The sequence below is a fragment of the Hemibagrus wyckioides genome, linkage group LG06 (assembly GCF_019097595.1).
Source record: "Hemibagrus wyckioides isolate EC202008001 linkage group LG06, SWU_Hwy_1.0, whole genome shotgun sequence".
In the NCBI taxonomy this organism is placed as follows: Eukaryota; Metazoa; Chordata; class Actinopteri; order Siluriformes; family Bagridae; genus Hemibagrus; species Hemibagrus wyckioides.
In genome coordinates, this window is record NC_080715.1 from 18,977,446 (window position 1) to 18,990,887 (window position 13,442).

Below are 13,442 nucleotides of genomic sequence, written 5' to 3' on the forward strand. Positions count from 1 at the left end.
GTACAGACTCATCTGAAGTTTGCCAGTGAACATCTGAATGATTCAGAGGAGAACTGGGTGAAAGTGTTGTGGCCAAATGAGACCAAAATCCAGCTCTTTGGCATCAACTGAACTCGCCGTGTTTGGAGAAGGAGGAATGCTGCCTATGACTTCAGGTGGAAACATTATGCTTTGGGTTTTTCTGCTAAGGGGACAGGACAACCACACCGCATCAAAGCGACGATGGACGGAGCCATGTACCGTCAAATTTTGAGTGAGAACCTCCTTCCCTCAGCCAGGGCATTGAAAATGGGTCGTGGATGGATATTCCAGCCTGACAATGACCCAAAACACACGGCCAAGGCAACAAAGGAGTGGTTCAAAAGAAGCACATTAAGGTCCTGTAGTGGCCTAGCCAGTCTCCAGACCTTAATCCCATAGAAAATCTGTGGAGGGAGCTGAAGGGACCTTAATGACTTGGAGAGGCTCTGCAAAGAGGAGTGGGCCCAAATTCCTTGAGATGTGAGATGTGTGCAAATCTGGTGGCCAACTACAAGAAATGTCTGACGTCTGTGATTGCCAACAAGGGTTTGCCACCAAGTACTAAGTCATGTTTTGCAAAGGGGTCAAATACTTATTTCACTCAATAAAATGCAAATCAATGTATAACTTTTTTGAAATGTGTTTTTCTGGATTTTTTTGTTGTTATTCTGTCTCTCACTGTTCAGATAAACCTACCATTAAAATTACAGACTGATCATTTCTTTGTCAGTGGGCAAACGTACAAAATCAGCAGGGGATCAAATATTTTTTTCCCTCACTGTATGTTACATACATAAGTTCCAGGCCCTTACAAATTAGCTAAAAATTAGATTACTTTTTATTTTAAAAATTATAACAAATTCTATACATTATGACATGCTGTAAGAATGATCAGAATTTGATTTTTAAAAAAATGATTCAGTTTCCTGATATTTCATACATATACATATCTAGAGGTGTTAACCAATCTGGGTGTCCAATCATATCCAAAAAGGGGTGGTGTGGATGCAGGTTTTTAATTTAATAAAAATGTATTATTTTATAACCGAGCAGAAGCTACACATAAGTCTACTGAAAGCAAATTTAATCAGGTGTGGCTCCTGCTTGACTGGAATGAAAACTTGTACCTACACCAGCCCTTTGTGGATAAGATTGGACACCCCTGACTTAAAAAATGGCACATTTTTTATTTGAGCCCATCCATTTTTTTTAATGTTACAAATATTAGAATATGTGACTGGCACATGTTTCTGGTTGCCATGGTGTATCTTGTTTGTTTGCTTGTTTAAACAATAAGAACTCTGTACATCTACTCTTGGTCTGAAATCTGGGTTTCATCTGTGAAGACTGCATTTGTTGTTGAAAAGATAAACCAACATGAAGAACAGAGAGCTGTCTATGGGAGAAAAGTAAGCCAGTTTGAAGCTGAGAAACTGGAGAAAATCAGTCAGAGTCATTACAGAAGTACAGGTCAAAGACAATACAACAATTTGGAATGTCATGTAAAAGGAGAAAACTAGCAATAACAACCTGACATGGAACAGGTCAGAAAAGAAAAACAACAGCAGTTATGATAAAAGATTGTGAGAGCAGTCAGTCTTCAACAGACATCAACATCCTGAATCCATGTTCTGAATATGACTTTAAGAACAAAAAATATAGAGGCCATACCACAAGATGCAGGCTATAAGACATTTGCATGCATTGGTGGTACCTCAGGGAACAGGCTTCAAATTAGTGTTGGGGACTGAGACACAGTGTTGTGTATGCATTTAAGTCCAGGCTGAAAATACATTTGATTAGGAGCTTCTGAGGGTTTATGGGCATAGAGTGTTTGGTGAACTGGGATGTTTTTTGCCTTACCACTCTTGCATGATCACTCAGGTTTGCTGACAATGGAGTGCTTGGGTGCTTTATGTCCCAGGAAGCCCTCATGTCTGTGTTGCCTTCTAGCTCTCCCTTTTAGTAATGCTGTCATAGCTAGTCTTGCCGGAGTCACTGCCTGCACTTACATACCTGCCTGATCCATCCTGATTCCCTATCTCTGGTTGAAGTCTCATCACTTGGTAGTGCTACTGGGGATGTCTCCACACGGACAGCTTAGAGACCCATGGGACTGCTGTGGATAGAACCAGGTGAAGACTATGGCACTGACTGGCTTGGGTACCCATCATTGAACATTTGAAGGCATTGGCAGGAAGGAATTAGTATTAAATATATAATGAACTCAGAAATTATGCTGACCTAAAAGTTGCTCATGAGCACTTGGTTGCACACTATTGAAAATGACATTATTTATTATCACAGTATACGGTATCACCGAAATGAGGATAGGTTCCCCTTTGGTTCCTCTCAAGCCATCTCAGGGAGTTTTTCCTTGCCACTGTTGACTCTGGCTTGTTCATTAGGGATAACTATAGGCAATGTCCATTGCTAAAAGCCTTAAACAAACAAAGTTGAATTGAATTGAATCGAATTGAATTGAAGATGCATACCACTCATCAGCAGAAAGAATTGGAAAGCCAGAAAGGAACTTGCAAAGGAATACAGTGATGAGCCACAAAATTTCTAGAACCATGATTAACTTCTAACAAAGTGATGGAAATGCAAAAGTGTGCAGAAAAAAGGCTCTGCTCCTGATCAAAAACACATGACCTCATTGGACAAGCATGGTATAAATGGTGTCATGTCTTGGGTTTGCATGGCTGCTTCTGGACAGACTCACTAATCTTTATTGATGATGTAACTCAATAAGTCTCAACTCAACTCAGAAGTCTAGAGAAGCTTCCTGTCTGACAATTTACAGAGAAATGCATCTAAATTGAATGGAAGGAACTTCATCTTGCAGCAAAACGATTAATGACCCAAAGCACGCTGCCAACACAACAACGTACTTCGTCAAAGGAAAAAAGTGGAACGTTTCAGACTGGCCATATCAATCACCAGACCATAACCCAAATCCTCAGAATTTCACCTCACAATTAACAATTAACAACAAATAAGTTGCAGTGCAAAAAAGAAGACTGCAACAGGTGATATCAGTGTGCTGCCAGCTTGATGCAGTTATTGCAGTTATTGCAAGGTATTTACCTTAATTTATTTAAAGCATGTTCCTAATAAAAGAAACCATATCCAAAATTGTTTCAAACATCTAGATATAAATATCAGGAAATTCTGCTTTATCCTTTAATATCATACCATCATCTTATATTCATATTTTGTTCTCAGACACAAATGTCTTCAGTGTAAAGCAAAAACAAAAGCCTTGCCGTTCCAGTACTTTCGGAGGGGTCAGAGTACTATGTGTGAGTGCAGCCACCTTGTGGATACAGCTATACAGCAAGGTCCACCATGAAAGTAAGGTAATCTGAAAATGTAGGAGTTTTCATATTTCTTTAGTTGTTCCTAAATCCTAAATCATTGGCTATTATCACATAATAAAATAAAAAATGCTCCTTTCTTCTAGTAGAAGACCATCTTGATCACATGATTCCAGATGAACCATGTTGAGCGCTCAATCTACTCACATGTTCACATGGCCTCCAGTCAAGCACCTGTCACAGTCACCTGATTACTAATGATCACACTACTTTTTGATTTTATTGACTTATTTATTTGGTTTTGGTTATTTTATGCATGTTATCTATCTATCTATCCATCCTTCTATCTGTTTAATGATCAATTGAACACCCTTGCTCTGGTCTGTAAAACTTCAGAAAGTTTAACAGTAAGAGTAATAAGTGTGTTAACCATTAACAATGATGCCAATTATAACTAATATTTTGGATTTTAATTAAGGAATTATGTGATTTGTCGGCAGCACGTAGCTTTTGCTTGGGTTACCTACATTTTCAACATTTATTTTGCAAACTTAGTTAGTCTAAAACTATTAATTGATAAAGACATTATCAGATGTAATAATTCTACTTTGATTGATAGTAAAACAAACAAACAAACAAACAAACAGTAGAATTAAAAGAATCAGCAACAATAAAACCACCTGCTCATTTATTGAATTTATTAAATGTTGTGTTAATGAACCTATTCATAAATAATTATTTAGACATTTGAATTATTTGTCCAGATCCAGGTTAAGCCTTAAGTACATTTTAAGTAGGTGTGCTCATGATTCTTAACATCTGACTTAAATATAAGTAAATCCCAATGAACCATTAATGAATGATCTTTAAATATATTACATAACCATTGATGTTTGTGACACATCTTTTCACTGTCACTTTAGAATCACGTAGAGCAAAAATGACAGTAATTATTACTAAACAATTCTTATTAATAATTTATTTATTATGAAATGTTACCAAAGAGATGTTTTCAGCTGTAGAATGTCACAAATAGAAATGATGGTTCTTTTTTGCTTGCCCTTATAGTAAAATGTAACCAGTATTTCTATAACTAATACAGCTAATGGAAATATAAATGGTTTCTTGTGCCTCTGAGCAAAATTCTAATCGTGTAAATGTAGGGCTGAAATCATGTCGCTTCTTCCTTGAACGCTAGGGGGCAACATCACTCTAGTTTTATTTACTTTTCAGGTCAAAATTGTACAATTCTGTAACAATAATATATTTGCTTTTAAACCAAATAAATAAATAAATAACAAGAAAAAGGTTAAATCGTTATGGTTGCATCAAGTAAACATTAGATGTTGAAAGGTTTTTTTAAAAAAAAAAAGCTGAATTTTTTTGTCTACATTCAACTAAAAAAATTTGTAACAAATAAAATAGGAAATTTTTATCATAAAACGTTTTCATCAGTAGGGTGTTATATTAACATCATTAAAAGAATACTGGACAAAAATAACCTACGCTTATCCTGAGAGCTACTGAACGTGAACAAATGAACATTCCAAGGACAGATACTGAATTTAAAGCAAATTGTGTTACTAGCAGTACATTTGTGTGGAAGCAGATTTTTGTTGGCTTGTGTGTGGTCTAATGCACTATGGAGGTCTGACAGGTGATGGCGATATTGTGTAGAACATAGTGTGACATGCTGTTACATCATTCACATGAGCAGGTAATATGGTGTCTGTTTATTGTGTTCCAGGTAACATTTGCAGAAAATGCAGTTAAAGGGCTATTAGTAGGAATGGTCATTGTTTGAATAATCTGTTTTTATTTTCTGCTTCATTCCTACAGATGCTTCCTAATGTCAATATAGCATTTTTAAATGTTCAGCGAACACGTGATTCATTTCTTGTTGTTACTCCACTGAGGAAATCGCAATCAAAATGCAAGACCATATTTTAAACATTAGTCTATTCCCCTCTACTTCTTGACTCTACAATTATGTAAACAGGCACATTTTCTCTGTATTGTGCTCACATTTTTTTCTTCAGCACATCCCACACACCTCCAGCTCAGCGCATTGCTGACCGGCATGCTTAAGAAGCTTGCACTCATCAGGATTCATACTTTTATTGTGGAGTAAACAGGACATGTCAATTCACATCCCCAGTTATCTTGTTTTTTCCCCTTAAACCTGTATTCCTTGGCATGTCCTTCATAAAACACATAAGGGTTAAGTAAAGGCAGGCATGGCGGTGGACTATGTGTTTGTCGAGTGGGAGCTTTTGTCTTCCATTAGCTATGCTCTAACAGATCTATCTCAGGTTCTCAGTGTCAGAGATTTGATAGTGGCTGATAGTGGTTTGTTTTAAAAGTAGATTCATTTACCATTCATCATGTCATGTAGCCTATGTTTGACCCTTGTGCCCATCTAAAAAGCTTCCCATGACAAGACAGGTCTACAACACCGCCACTCCAAATGAATTTTGAACTATGTCAAAACCACACGTCTTTATTTTGGCTCGTTTTATTGACTGACCTAAATCCACCACATAAGCTATCAGTGATGGTACACTGATAGGCATTGACAAGATGTTTCCAGGCAGCTCAAACAAGGGATTACAGAGGCATTTTAAAAGCTCTCCCAAGATGTCAGAGTTCAATCACAGACCTGTAAAGGGACCATAAATCTGAGGACAAATGGACACTTTCTGCCTTTGCCCTAGGAATGCAAGGAATGAACCTGGAACTGGAGTGGTGGTTTTAAATCAATTGTAGTCAGTATATGACAGCAGGCTCCATGCATCGTTCTCTGCATCTTTGAATCTAACAGGAAACAAACAGCACTGTCTAATCCAAGCTAAATCTTAGGGACATCTGCCAAGTTGATCTGGAAATGTTAGAACAAATGTGCCAAGATCATTCTATTTTTGAAGGTCCAATATAATGTTGTTATTCTGCTTAAATCTTTCACATATTTCTGTACCTCTGATCATTTGGTCTTACTGTTATACTATGTGAGACTGCTGGTTAGTACAGATCATATATCTGTTGAAAAGAGTCTCCACATGATTGGGGTTCACTCAGATGTCAGATTTCAAGTAATTTGCTCCCAGTGAACCCAAGTGATATCTGTTATCATGCTATCAGTGGCTTTCCTACCTAGTGTGTTATCCACAGTCCTTTTAATAGGCATACTTGTTACAGTGGAAGAAGTTGTACCATTATCTAATTTGATCGAATTTCACCCCATATAGAAACTCGGAGGGGTGAAATTCCAAACCTGATTTCACGTTATACATTGCTTTCACCTCATTCTGCCGTATATGGTTCTCTGTGAAACTGCACAAGGGTTTCATAACTCTGGTGAGGTCGTGGAGCAGCCACTTCCCTGACTGGCTCAGCCTGCATGACCTACTCATGAAAAGGGTTTTATGGAGACAAGGCATTAGGAGAAGGAGAGTAGGTCTGTGGTTGGTTCCCATGTCTTCTTTAATTAAATAGGAGAGACAGTGGGAATGTCACAACTTTTGTTTAATTTACGAGAAGATGGATCTGTTTTTTTACTTTCCCCCTAGATCACATATCAAAGAGAGAGAGATGGATAGAGGAAGGGAAAGATGGTGTGTTGGTATGTGTGTGTGTGTGTGTTCCTGCACATTACTTGAGCTTAGTTATAGTGTCACCATTGCTGGACTGGCTTTATTTCCCGGGTTCCCTTAGAAAAAGTTTTGTGATATATATATTTGCACTAAGGCAAAAAGATTTTTTCCCCTCAATTAAGTCCTATCCAGCTCTCTGCATGTTGAGTGTCCCTTTAATCTGCGTGGCAGGGACTAGCACATGGTTTTTCTGTGCCATTGCCGCACTGTATTCAGAGAAGAGTATGTGAAGAAGATGGTTCAAGATGACCGATTGTCTGTCACAATACTTAACTATTGCTGTCCTTGCTTCTCAACACAAAAGCACCCAGTTCTGTTTTTCATGATCTCCTTTTCATTCACGAACAGTGATGACCAATTATTAATGAAATTGGTAATGCAGCACCTTGGCAAAAGTAATCAGACTGTATACAAGTACAAGTCTATGTAATTAATGGGACATTAATGGGATTATTATAATTATTGCTGTTTTATTGCTGACTATGATGTACAGAATGTTAGCAACCGTTCTGTGGTAATCTATGACCTTTTTTTGGTCATTCACTATCTAAATGCATATGAACTATTACGTTTAACCTAAAACCTAAAAAACACAAACTAATTATGTATACATTATATCTCTGTTACAATACTTTCAATAAGGCTATGTATTTATCACACCCCACTTCATCTTAAAGAAAAGGTAATGGTGGCTTTCTTTCTCATTTGCTGTTTTTATGTTAATAAAGGTTCTGAACCCTTTCATTTTATACAGTATAAACGGAAGCAAAATAATGAGAGAGAGAGAGAGAGAGAGAGAAGGAAATAAGGACAAAAAGGGATGTTACAAAATATGTTACAGAATTTGTCTTCTGTCTGTGACCACCAGAGGTTTTACCTGTTAACTCCCCTTCTTGTTCTTGGGTTAACCTCTTCCCATGGAATAGCGAGCTGCCTTTTAAAATGTGTTTCCCAGGAATTTCCTTATTCACGAGAGAAAAAAAATCACTGCTAATATATAACCAATTACAAAAGCAGCATTTCCTGTGCCCCTTTGAAATTTTTCTAGCCTCCAAGTGCCAATCAGGACTGGAATGCCAGAACATGATTCTTATTTGCTGGGGTCATCGCACCAGTGCCCTTACATTCTAAAGGCCCATTGTTCCCAAGGGCTGGGAGACTCCATAACCCCAGCCCCTGATCTCTTCCCCAAGAGCTCCCACATCAAGGACCCGCAGTGTTTACACAGCATCCGCTCACAGAGTGACCCGCCACGTAAAGGATTAAACAAGGTAGGCCCTCACAGCAAAGACAGGGCGATTCAATCACTGCCATGGAGTGTTAGACTGAGAGAGAAAGGAGGGGAGTGAGAGCAAAGGGGACTTGTCTCTGCAAGGTTTTTTTGTAGTGCTGACAATGGATAGCTGAGGATTGCTTTATTCTAAGCTCTTCTTTGTGTTTCATTAATGATTGTCAATAAACAAAAGACTCGAGAAACGCAAATATGAGTGGATATTCATTCATAGCTTAGTACTAACTAATGTTCACAATTTATGTGAATAAAGTCTAACTATTTAACACACACAAAATCAATAAAATTGTGCAAGGTGTTAACAATGGTTGATGACACAGTGGTATTGGAAATTAACATTTGCTTTACTGAAGTGATTTTATAGTGTGGGTTGTGGGATGTAAGCTGAGAGGCTAATCATACATTCCTTCAGAGTCAAGCAAAAGGGCAAAATGGAAAATTAACCTTTTTCGTGCCATAGCTGCCTGATTAAGAGAAACCAGAACTTCATGTAATGAAGTGTAAACGGCTGAATGGTTGATTGTGGGGTTTCCAAAGATCTTTCTCATGATATATTGGATTTACTAGAGTATATAATTATTAATAATAATTATTCCATCATGAAAACCTAGTTTTAAGTTTCTGTTTTCAGAGAACTTGATTTTTGTGATATCTTCTAGCAGGGGAGAGCAGAAGGTGTCAGAAAGACTTGACACATACTGTATCTGTATATATTTTCATATCACATGCTGTGTTGGAACAGATCAGCATGCATTCAAACAGCCTGCATAGTATAATTCAGTAAAATTGGTTTTTCCAAATGAATAAAAGGCAGTGGTTCAGCATGACGGAGGTTCTGTAATAAACCTGTAGCATAGATATCCAGACATTTTAATCTAGACAATTCAACTGATTTTATATGTTGCGATAACAGTAGGAAGAAGAAATTATGTGGTTTATACTGAGTGTGCCGCCAGTTTCCGACTGGTGACAGATCTGACCTTTGACTGATAAATGCAAATGCAAAAAACAGATTAGACCAAGGGGGTTAGCTCTGTTTGCTTTCTCTAAAAGTGCCGTCTCTGTGACTATGACAGGCATGCAGAGAATTCCACAGATCATTGTGTCTCCCGATATGGCTCAAAGGTATGCAGTCAAGTTAGCAGAAACCTGGCTTACCTGACTGATCGAAACTACGCCCACACATTAATAACCTCACAGCACCCAGCGTGGGAAACAATGTCACACTTTTGGAAGATAATTCTACCTCAAAAAGAAGGACACGGAGACGGATAGCTTTGAATGGAAGAGAGGGGGGGAAGGGAGAGATGTTTAACAGAGAAATACCAAGGTCTCCACTTATTTTTCTGTTGTTTTTTTTTGTTTTTTTTTTTTTGTGGCTGAAAGCAAGTCAGAATTCACTGTTAAAAATGCTTTTGAGAGTGCATTTGTGTTTTGGTGCAAAAATTGATTTTTATTTTTAAAAAACACACACACCACATTCTTCACTATTCATTACACCGTGATAGATAGATATTGAATTATCCATCTTCTGTATTCTTTTGAATACTGTGACCATGTGTCCAGAACCTGAAGAATGCATGTTTTTTTGGAGCTTACACTTGTCTCCAAATACAGCAATTACATTTGCAGCAGTTAAAAGTGCAGTTTAAAATATATATATTATTTATTTTTATTACGTGTCATCTCATTCAATGGTGTGTAGGACATTATATAAATTAAATAACACTGTATTATATGCATATGAGTCAATGGATGTATAAATTTCTCCTGGTCTGAACGGAATGGACTGGCTCCCTTTCAGAATCCCAGTAGAAGTGCATTCCTGAGGGCTTTTGTGGTTCTTGTATCCTCCCTCCCTAGCCCTGCAGTGAGCCCTGCCCAGCTGTGGGAACCGGGCTGTGGGGAGGGAGCTGCCTTATACCCAGATCTTTCATGCACATGCGTGCGCATACACACACACACACACACATACACAAACATTAATTATCATAGGTTTCCCTAACCAAATTCATCACTGATACCTGTACTGGACATTATAACAAACATTCATTAATCAGTCTATGCAAGTTATAGGAAAGTTATCTAATTCTTGCTGTTTTAGCTATGTGCCAGAATAAACATTACCTTCTAGAATGTTAATACCCAATCTTGTAACATCCCAATGGTGACAACATCAGATGGGAAAACTAAAAACCTTTTCCCATCAGATTTATTTTTGTATCTGCATGTGCATTCAGATTTGAACCTGAAGTGAACATGGCCTAAACCAGATTTTTTATTTTTAAATATGAACCCTAACACTACACCCCCCAAAAAAACACTGGAAAACACTGGAAAAACAGAAACCCAGAGGTAGAACTGCCAGCACTGTCTGTGAATTCTGGCTCTAGCAGTTCCTTATCACTCCAATTCATAACTGTTCTTAAATAGAGATGCGTGGGACTTTCTTTTTGTAATCCTGCAGTCACAATAATAATGTTTGTACATGCCTGCAATATTTTCTAATGAATTTAATTGGTTCTATTTCCCAAAATAAAAACAAATCAATAGCGAATTCAAAGACAAATTCAAAACAGTATATACAAGTATCAATACAATTAAACAAAATCCTACTAATAGAAGGTTCTAATATATAAAGACAAAGCAATATGCTTAACTAAGAACAACTTAACAATGCTCATGTATGTGTTATGAAGTGTAAGCTATTAAGTCCATGAATTCTTTGATTCATAGGTTCATCCTCAGCTCAAAATTCTTGTGGATAACATTCTTGTGGATTTCTTGTCAGTTTGTCACCTTCTTACACTATATCGACTTCTCCGGCACAGAAGAAGCACGATGCATTACAGTTATAGTAGCACATAATATGTTGAAGTGTAGAAAGCAGGATGCATCTTTCAGCCAGCCCTCATTAACCCAAGTCAGCTTCAGCTCAAGCCTGTGTGGATGTCCTCCAACTGCATCAGCTTGAGGAGCCAAGCTTGTGTGCTCATTAGATGAGCCCACACACATTCCCCTCCCTAGGTCAAGAGCAGCTAGCTTTCAGTTTTCCCATCTGACTGATGTTGTCACCATCGGGATGTCACGGTATCTATGTAAAAGTCCCCAATTGAGACAAGATGAGCAAGCAGACTGTAAAGCATTCCCTTCAAGAAGAAGAGGATGAGAGTAATGTCACAGCGATGCCTGTAGCCAAGGCAAGGATCGACCTCAGTAGGTCACGGGTGCTGGCTTTCAATATTTTTGGCTTATGTCATATACCGTGGCAGTATAATTAGGATGGTTTGCTTCTCACCCGACGTACAGAGAGTTGCATCGTGAGACGTATTATGGCATCACATCATCATTACACCAGACCAGATAGAGACATTTTTATCTGCGGATTCCATGTTTGGAGTTTAAAATGTTATTTTAATCTTAACTTATCTTAGCCTTGTTAAGGAGTTCTTGATTTCAAACCTGCATACCCTGAAGATCCAAGAGGCAGATAAACCTGACTAAGCTCAAATCTGGTATTATCATTGACTTTGGGTCATCAGAAGTGGACAGTCGAGACAGCTAGCTGTTCACACCTGGAATTTTCATGTGTGTCAAATGTGTTTCCATTCTGTTGCCCAGTCAGTTTCAGTATTTAAAAAATGTTGTTTAATACATATTGTGTTTCAAGATGTCCAGCAGACAGTAGTTTTAAGCTCATGTATGGAAACTTAATTTGCATACTTTCTGACCGTTTATGTGCAGCTTTAATGTAACAAATATTATCCAAGCATCTAGTAATGTTGTGTTAAACAGTGCTGTCCTTCAAAAATAATGGCATACTATTATTTCCTATTTCTTAATTAGGAAAAAAGATATGTGTACATCAAAAACAAAAGAAAGTGTGACAGCAAGCAAGGAGAAAAGGTCCTGAATACAAGTGTATTTTGACAATTGCATTTATTTTGTTAGCATATGTGTCTGGGATTATAGAGTTGCTTACAAGAAAATAATCTCATCTGGACTGTGAATGGTAGATTGATGAAAAAGGGTAATTACTAATCTCCAGTTATAGACCCAAATTATGAGAATATCTTAATGTCATGTATTGATATTCATAACTTTGTTGATGATGGTGATGATGATGATGATGATGATGATGATTTGTCTTGTTTTTGATTATTAAAATAATGTATTGAAATATTTGAATATAACTGCTCATAAAGTAAATTTAAAAAATAAAATAAAACAGACATATAAGAAAACAGATATCAGCTTGTCTCTGAAGATGATCTAGAACCTTCTTTTTTTCTGGTTAGTTAATGCCACCTACATTTCAGCTAACTAAATTTAATGCTATGAATGTGATGAAATGATTTAATTATTCTGCTGTTTGCTGTTCAATAAAAATTTTAATAAAATGTTTTGCACATAAAATCAGAAAGACAGGTCAACATGAGTCACGATATCCCCATGTATAAAATGTAATGTGAAGAATAATAAAGAAGGTATAGACATTTTTCACAAAGAAAAAAAAAAAATCAGTCCAGAGAAGCCAGGTTTTCAGAAATATATTGCAGAAAATGTCCAAATCTGAACACAGTAAAGGATTCATCTACAAGTAATGCAGAGGTGGAAGAATAAGAAAGTGTTTCATTCCTGGAGTCTCAAGCCATGTAACATTTATGGGTATCTGTATATTTTATTGACTATAATAGCTCCTGTTTCTTTTTTCCCCATTATTTTATGTCTGTCTTAAAAAACAGCCATGTTTATCTACAACAACCTGGACAATTACCTTGCACTCTGTGTTCTTTTATAAATGGGAAGAGAATTTTTTTTAAAATGGGTTTTATAATATCAAAAACAGTAACAAGCATACAGTAACAACAGAAAAAAGTGAATGAATGAATAAACTGAAGGGAAAGCAATCAATCAAGCAAGCAAGCAAACAAACAAACAAATAAATAAATGATTAAAAAAATCAATGTTGGGATTCCATAAAAGTGAAAATTGTCCTCCTTCGCCCATGAAAGAACTTTAATTAATCAGTGATTATTTCAGGTTTATACATTTAGAGGTAGACAGGGCTTTATTCTCCTTAATTCAGTTGTCTCCATTTTTATGTTTTGGGGGAAACCTGACACTAAAATGCTAGAACTAGTTAAGATCCATGAAAAT